This window comes from Rhamphochromis longiceps, linkage group LG4 (assembly GCF_057381845.1).
Source record: "Rhamphochromis longiceps isolate RC_006_pf linkage group LG4, R_longiceps_female_GT1.1, whole genome shotgun sequence".
NCBI classification, from domain to species: Eukaryota; Metazoa; Chordata; class Actinopteri; order Cichliformes; family Cichlidae; genus Rhamphochromis; species Rhamphochromis longiceps.
Genome location: NC_140560.1, coordinates 15,342,832 through 15,351,907, shown reverse-complemented (window position 1 = coordinate 15,351,907; position 9,076 = coordinate 15,342,832).

Below are 9,076 nucleotides of genomic sequence, written 5' to 3'. Positions count from 1 at the left end.
CCAGGATAAAGTTCCAGAGAGACATTCGGGACTGCAATCTCCTCTGCTTCACCGAGACATGGCTGAACCCTGCGGTGCCGGACCACGCCATCCAGCCGGCCGAGTTCTTCTCGGTTCACCGCATGGACAGGACACGGGACTCGGGGAAGTCAAGGGGAGGCGGCGTGTGTTTAATGGTGAACAACAACTGGTGCAACAGTGCGAACATTGTTCCTCTCACACGCTCCTGCACACCAAATCTGGAACTACTATCCATCATGTGTCGTCCTTTTTATCTACCTCGGGAATTTAAATAGGTCATTGTAAGTGCCGTTTATATTCCACCACAAGCGGACACGGTCACCGCCTTATCCGAGCTGCATGAGGCACCCACACAGCACCAGACACAACACCGGGACGCTGCGCTTATTGTGACGGGGGACTTTAATAGTGCCAACCTCAAACGCGCAGCGCCGAACTTTTATCAACACATCACCTGCCCCACCAGAGGTGAAAGGACACTGGACCACTGCTACACTACGGTCAAGGACGACTACAAGGCACAATCCCGCCCTCCATTTGGCAAATCCGATCACGCCGCCATCTTCCTCATGCCAAAATACAAACAAAGGCTGAAACAGGAAGTTCCGGTTCAGAGGAAGGTCGCGCACTGGACGGATCAATCGGTGGCCGCGTTACAGGACGCACTCGATGACGTAGACTGGGGCATGTTCAGAAACAGCTCCGATGATGATGCCAACGTGTTTACGGAAACGGTTGTGGGATTCATCAGGAAACTAGCGGATGATACCGTGGAGACAAAGACTATCATAACGTTTCCCAACCAGAAGCCGTGGGTGGATAAAACCATCTGAGATCCCGCACCGCTGCCTACAACACGGGACTCATGACGGGGGACATAGACCCGTACAAAGCCGCGTCATATAACGTGCGGAGGGCGGTGAAAGAGGCGAAGCAGCGCTACGGGAGGAAACTAGAGTCACAACTCCAACAGAGTGACTCTAGGAGCCTATGGCGGGGACTAAGGACAATAACGGACTATAAAGCACCAACAACCGGTATGACGAACGCGGCCGTGACTCTGGCAGACGAGCTGAACACTTTCTATGCTCGCTTCGAGGCTGCAGCTAAGGACTCCAACAATGCTAGTGTTAGCGGCGCTAACGGCTGCAGACAGGAAGATACTGCCAGCACCGGAAAAGTGCTCGTCATCTCTGAGCATGAAGTAAGGAGAGCCTTCAAGAGAGTGAACACCAGGAAAGCAGCAGGACCAGACGGCATCCCAGGTCGTATCCTCAGAGACTGCGCATACCAGCTAGCTCCTGTGTTCACTGAGATATTCAACATCTCTTTATCTCAGTCGGTGATCCCCACATGCTTCAAAGAGTCCATCATTGTTCCTATCCTGAAGAAACCCCACCCTGCTTCTCTCAATGACTATCGCCCTGTAGCCCTCACCTCAGTAGTGATGAAGTGTTTTGAACACCTGGTCAGAGACTTCATCATTTCTTCACTACCAGACACACTGGACCCACTACAGTTTGCTTACCGTCCAAATTGTTCCACAGACGATGCCATCTCTCATCTCCTCCACACATCACTCACTCACTTGGACACTAGAAGGGGGAATTATGTTAAAATGCTCTTCATAGACTACAGCTCTGCATTTAACACCATAATTCCCTCCACATTCACCACCAAGCTGGAGCATCTGGGACTCAGCTCATCTATGTGTCAGTGGATCTCCAACTTCCTAACTGGCAGACCACAGGCAGTAAGGATGGGCGGACATGTCTCAGCCTCCACCCCTCTCAGCACTGGAGCCCCCCAGGGGTGTGTTCTGAGCCCCCTGCTGTACTCTCTGTACACATATGACTGTGTGGCCACTACCAGCTCCACCACCATCATCAAGTTTGCTGACGACACCGTCGTGGTGGGCCTGATCTCTGATGTCAACGAGACGGCCTACCTGAAGGAGATTAGGAATCTGGAGAACTGGTGCCAGAGGAACAACCTCCTTCTAAACGTCAGTAAGACAAAGGAGCTGATAGTGGACTTCAGCACTAAGCAGGAGAGGAACTACCAGACCCCCGTCATCAACGAGTGCCCAGTGGAGAGAGTGGACAGCTTCAAATACCTCGGAGTTCACATCACGCAGGACCTGTCATGGTCCTGTCACATCAACTCCGTGGTGAAAAACGCCCGTCAGCGTCTCTACCACCTCAGACGCTTGAGAGACTTCCAACTGCCCTCCAAGGTGCTCAGGAACTTTTACTCCTGCACCATAGAGAGCATCCTGACGGGAAACATCTTAACCTAGTTCGGGAACAGCACCATGCAGGACAGACGAGCTCTACGGTCAGCTGAGCGCACCATCCGCTCCGAGCTCCCTGACCTGCACTCAGTCTACAGCAGGCGGTGCTGGACCAAGGCCAGGAAGATCGTGAAGGACCTCTGCCATCCCAACAACAGACTGTTCTCTCTGTTGAGGTCAGGAAAGCGATTCCGCTCCCTGAAGACCAACACAGAGAGACCGAGGAGGAGCTTCTTCCCGCAGGCGATACGGTCTCTCAATCACACCACCACACAGTACTGACCCACACATATGGTTCTTACACACACACTGGACATTCTGGACATTGTTTTCACTTCATCACTTAAATCACTTTAAGCATATTTGCACTGCACAAGACATAATGTGGATTCCACAACACTGGTCACTATATTCTTCATTTCCACTTAATACTTGTACAGCTGCTGTTATTGTGTGTGTATATATATATATATTTATTTATTTATATTTCTTCATACATTCTTATATAGTTCTATACTGTGTATTGTGTATTTTGTTGTACAGTTATTTTATTTTCAACTTTAATTTATATATTTTATCTTATTCTTTCCCAGTTAAATTTACCCTTCATTCTAATTTGTGTTGTACAGTTATTTCATTTTTTATATTTTATATTCTTATATTTTATTCCTTCCTAGTTAAATTTACACATTTCTTAATTTTTCATATTTATTTCCTATCTTATTCATAGCCCTTTCCTTTTTTTTTCTTTTTTTCTTTAGGTCACGAGCAGTTGTCTGAGCATTTCACTGCATATCGTACTGTGTATGACTGTGTACGTGACAAATAAAATTTGAATTTGAATTTGATTTGAAAACTGAGATTTTTAAAAACTCCGGCCAGGGTGGATATTTTTGAAAACTCAGTTTTTGCATTTACGTGTGGATGAGAAAAACGGAGAAAACGCAGCGTCAAAGGTGTGCGCCTTTTTTGACGTCACACTGTGCACCGCGTTATTGTTTCGGTGAAATGAATTTCTACAATACTATTACTGTTAATTGTACTCTCTGCAGTGTTTAAATGCTTACATATACACACACAGTTACTGTCCCTCCACACATAGGACTCGGTTCTGCTTCTATGCCCCATCCTTGTTTACTATTTCCCACCGAGGCTTCTAGACTTCTGATTGGCCAACATTTCTACACTGTCAGGAACATATTGCCACCTGTTGCTTTGGCATGTTCCTAGCAGCGTTTTCGTTCATTTCTGCATTTACGTGTGGACGGGATTATTTTTTAAAACGAAAACGGAAAATCTCCCCCCAGGGGGGCCTGGCTAAACTTTCAGGGAAAAGGGGGGCACAAAGACATACTTTTCTTTCTTATTCTCATTTAAAATGTCTAGCTTTTAATAAATAAATTATCCGAATCTTACACCCAAAGTTTTAATCTGATGTAAAATGTATAGAAGTCCATTACTGTATATAGTAACTATTGAGTCTAATATACCCTAGTAAGCTATAGTACTTTTTCCTTTGGGAAGGTACCATCTGTGCAGTCTCCAATTCTGTTGAAGAAAGATGTTGAATCTATTTAATTATTCTTGAAAAAGAATTGATTTCTGTGCATTTTTTTTCACACTGCATCAAATGAAAGTTTATTACGTCGATTAAGCACCACGAGGTGGTGGGTGGTTCCCTTTTTTTTTTTTTTTGCTGGGTGTTTTAAAGCCCTATTAGTTAGGTTGCTTACTCTTTAAAATACCAGAATAGGGAGGATGGAGTAGGTTTAAGTTTATTAGATTGATCAGTATTGCTGAACTATGAAATATTTTGGGTGCAGTGTATTTTTTGCATACAGGTATAACAGAATAGCTTTAGTGGTTTTTTGTTTTTTTTGTTTTTTTTAAACTTGAGTATTAACTTATACAAAAAGCAGCAAGATATTGAATAAAACAGTTTTATTGATTAAAAAACACAATATATCGGATTCATATCGGTATCGGCAGATATCCAAATTTATGATATCAGTATCGGACATAAAAATGTTGTATCGTGCCATCTCTAAAATATATATGTTAGATTTGTATTGTTGATTGTCATTTATGCTTAGAAATATTTACTTATATATGCTTAGAGTTTTGTAATTAGTTGTAGATTGGTAGAGGTTTTGATCCTTGATAGTCTGCAAACCTTGTGTGTATTAGACAGCACTCTGGGAGCATGAGAGGTCGTACCGTGTCTTATTGTTTTATGGTAGGATTAACGTAGTTGCGTCTGTTCTAGTCTAAGTGCTTTAACTGCTTGACTTCCTCACCGTGTTATCTAGGGTGAGGGGGGGTCTAGCCTCTTCCTGACCAAGGATGTTTGCCTTCGTGCTTTCATGTTATATGACCCTTTGAAAAGCAGTAACACACACACACACACACACACACACACACACACACACACACACAGTATTCTTTGTTCACATGTATACCTATGTAAGATGCTATATGTTAATGACCCTATGCATATTCATGTAACCACAATAAAAGGAGTGCTATGGGGAGCCTGGCTGAGAGTCTGACGGAGGTCAAGTGGTGGAACGACACTTGGCTCCAGGCAGGTCTCCCTCATGCATGAGAAACATGAAGAACTTTGCCTACTTCGTGTCTTGCTTGCTGTGTAATTATATTGTCCTCAACGTTCCAGCGAATAGGTTCAAGCTACAAACATATATATATATATATATATATATATATATATATATGTAAAAAAAACACCCAGCACGCCCCTGCGGGCGGTTTATCCTTCAAGCTCGGGTCCTCTACCAGAGGCCTGGGAGCTTGAGGGTCCTGCGCAGTATCTTAGCTGTTCCCAGGACTGCGCTCTTCTGGACAGAGATCTCCGATGTTGTTCCTGGGATCTGCTGGAGCCACTCGCCTAGCTTGGGAGTCACCGCACCTAGTGCTCCGATTACCACGGGTACCACTGTTACCTTCACCCTCCACATCCTCTCGAGCTCTTCTCTGAGCCCTTGGTATTTCTCCAGCTTCTCGTGTTCCTTCTTCCTGATATTGCTGTCATTCGGAACCGCTACATCGATCACTACGGCCATCTTCTTCTGTTTGTCTACCACCACTATGTCCGGTTGGTTAGCCACCACCATTTTGTCCGTCTGTATCTGGAAGTCCCACAGGATCTTAGCTCGGTCATTCTCCACCACCCTTGGGGGCATCTCCCATTTTGACCTTGGGACTTCCAGGTTATACTCGGCACAGATGTTCCTGTACACTATGCCGGCCACTTGGTTATGGCGTTCCATGTATGCCTTGCCTGCTAGCATCTTGCACCCTGCTGTTATGTGCTGGATTGTCTCTGGGGCATCTTTACACAGCCTGCACCTGGGGTCTTGCCTGGTGTGATAGACCCCAGCCTCTATGGATCTTGTGCTCAGAGCTTGTTCTTGTGCTGCCATGATTAGTGCCTCTGTGCTGTCTTTCAGTCCAGCTTTGTCCAGCCACTGGTAGGATTTCTGGATATCAGCCACCTCCTCTATCTGCCGGTGGTACATACCGTGCAGGGGCCTGTCCTTCCATGATGGTTCCTCGTCTCCCTCCTCTTTCTTGGGTTTCTGCTGCCTGAGGTATTCACTGAGCACTCGGTCAGTTGGGGCCATCTTCCTAATGTATTCTTGGATGTTCGTTGTCTCATCCTGGACTGTGGTGCTGACACTCACCAGTCCCCGGCCCCCTTCCTTCCGCTTAGCGTACAGCCTCAGGGTGCTGGATTTGGGGTGAAACCCTCCATGCATGGTAAGGAGCTTTCTTGTCTTTATGTCAGTGGCTTCTATCTCCTCCTTTGGCCAGCCTATTACCCCAGCAGGGTACCTGATCACGGGCAGGGCGTACGTGTTGATGGCCCGGATCTTGTTCTTACCATTCAGCTGACTCCTCAGGACTTGCCTGACCCTCTGCAGGTACTTGGTGGTTGCAGCTTTTCTAGCGGCCTCTTCATGGATCCCTGCCTGTGGGATCCCCAAGTACTTGTAACTGTCCTCTATGTCTGCAATGTTGCCTTCTGGTAGTTCAATCCCCTCAGTTCTGACTACCTTCCCTCTCTTTGTTACCATCCGACTACACTTCTCCAGTCCGAACGACATTCCAATGTCATTGCTGTATAGCCTGGTAGTGTGGATCAGTGAATCGATGTCTCGTTCACTCTTGGCATATATATATATATATATATATATATAGATCCCGGGAATAACATCGGAGATCTCTGTCCAGAAGAGCGCAGTCCTGGGAACAGCTAAGATACTGCGCAGGACCCTCAAGCTCCCAGGCCTCTGGTAGAGGACCCGAGCTTGAAGGATAAACCGCCCGCAGGGGCGTGCTGGGTGTTTTTTTTTTTTTTTATATATACATATATACATGTGGAAAAAAAACTCCACTCAGACTGAGCTCCTAGTGGGAGAACAGCTTGATAACAGAAAAAACACCTCAGCACAAAAGCACATGACTATCAATACACCATAGAAACACAAGACAAGCAACAGGGGCGGGTAAAGGGTAAGAGAGAGCCGGTGTAGACAGCGCATCCGGTTCTGCAGCATCTGTGCTGGTCCAGTTGACTGCTATCTTCCCCGGTAGGGCACACGCATCGAAGGCGTTGGAAAGGGAGAGGGGATGAGTGAGTGCTTATCAGTGTAAGTGTGTGTGTGTGCGTGTCCATAGTTTAGCTGAGCCAGTGTCCTTCGGCCTATCAGGCTAAGTAAACAGTCCTCCAGCCAATCCAGGTGTCCTTGCATGGGATGGGAAGAATAGCCGTAACACAGTCATTATCAGGGAGTGATTGTTCGGCTCCAGCCTTGGGCCTAAATCCATAATTCTCTTTTAGGTTTTAGAGAACGACAGTGGGAGGCTATTCCAGGGAAAGTAATGCACACAAGACAAGACAAGGACAGGGAAGATAAGGGTGAGGAGGAGAGGAGAAAAGTGCGACCGCCTTCGCTGAGAGCTAAAGAAGAAGATTATATATATATATATATATATATATATATATAGCCACCTCCTGTACATGGATGACATCAAGCTGTATGCCAAGAGTGAACGAGACATCGATTCACTGATCCACACTACCAGGCTATACAGCAATGACATTGGAATGTCGTTCGGACTGGAGAAGTGTAGTCGGATGGTAGCAAAGAGAGGGAAGGTAGTCAGAACTGAGGGGATTGAACTACCAGAAGGCAACATTGCAGACATAGAGGACAGTTACAAGTACCTGGGGATCCCACAGGCGAATGGGAACCATGAAGAGGCCGCTAGAAAAGCTGCAACCACCAAGTACCTGCAGAGGGTCAGGCAACTCCTGAGGAGTCAGCTGAATGGTAAGAACAAGATCTGGGCCATCAACACGTACGCCCTGCCCGTGATCAGGGCCCTGCTGGGGTAATAGGCTGGCCAAAGGAGGAGATAGAAGCCACTGACATAAAGACAAGACAGCTCCTTACCATGCATGGAGGGTTTCACCCCAAGTCCAGCACCCTGAGGCTGTACGCTAAGCGGAAGGAAGGGGGCCGGGGACTAGTGAGTGTCAGCACCACAGTCCAGGATGAGACAACGAACATCCAAGAATACATTGGGAAGATGGCCCCAACTGACCGAGTGCTCAGTGAATACCTCAGGCAGCAGAAACCCAAGAAAGAGGAGGGAGACGAGGAACCATCATGGAAGGACAGGCCCCTGCACGGTATGTACCACCGGCAGATAGAGGAGGTGGCTGATATCCAGAAATCCTACCAGTGGCTGGACAAAGCTGGACTGAAAGACAGCACAGAGGCACTAATCATGGCAGCACAGGAACAAGCTTGAGTACAAGATCCATAGAGGCTGGGGTCTATCACACCAGGCAAGACCCCAGGTGCAGGCTGTGTAAAGATGCCCCAGAGACAATCCAGCACATAACAGCAGGGTGCAAGATGCTAGCAGGCAAGGCATACATGGAACGCCATAACCAAGTGGCCGGCATAGTGTACAGGAACATCTGTGCCGAGTATAACCTGGAAGTCCCGAGGTCAAAATGGGAGATGCCTCCAAGGGTGGTGGAGAATGACCGAGCTAAGATCCTGTGGGACTTCCAGATACAGACGGACAAAATGGTGGTGGCTAACCAACCGGACATAGTGGTGGTAGACAAACAGAAGAAGATGGCCGTAGTGACCGATGTAGCGGTTCCTAATGACAGCAATATAAGGAAGAAGGAACACGAGAAGCTGGAGAAATACCAAGGGCTCAGAGAAGAGCTCGAGAGGATGTGGACGGTGAAGGTGACGGTGGTCCCCGTGGTAATCGGAGCACTAGGTGCAGTGACTCCGAAGCTAGGCGAGTGGCTCCAGCAGATCCCGGGAACAACATCGGAGATCTCTGTCCAGAAGAGCGCAGTCCTGGGAACAGCTAAGATACTGCGCAGGACCCTCAAGCTCCCAGGCCTCTGGTAGAGGACCCGAGCTTGAAGGATAAACCGCCCGCAGGGGCGTGCTGGGTGTTTATATATATATATATATATATATATATATATATATATATATATATATATATATATATATATATATATATAAAATCTTTTTTCTTATCTTTGTGTCCTGTAAATGCTGCAATGAAACAGCCATGTTGCATTCTGAAGCTGTGGCTGGATTTAAAAAAAAAAAAAAGCAAGACAGGAAGTGAACAGTTGTCAGGCTGAGCGGATACATCAGAATTTTCTATATATGTAGCTCACTTCTGCTCTGTGAGTGA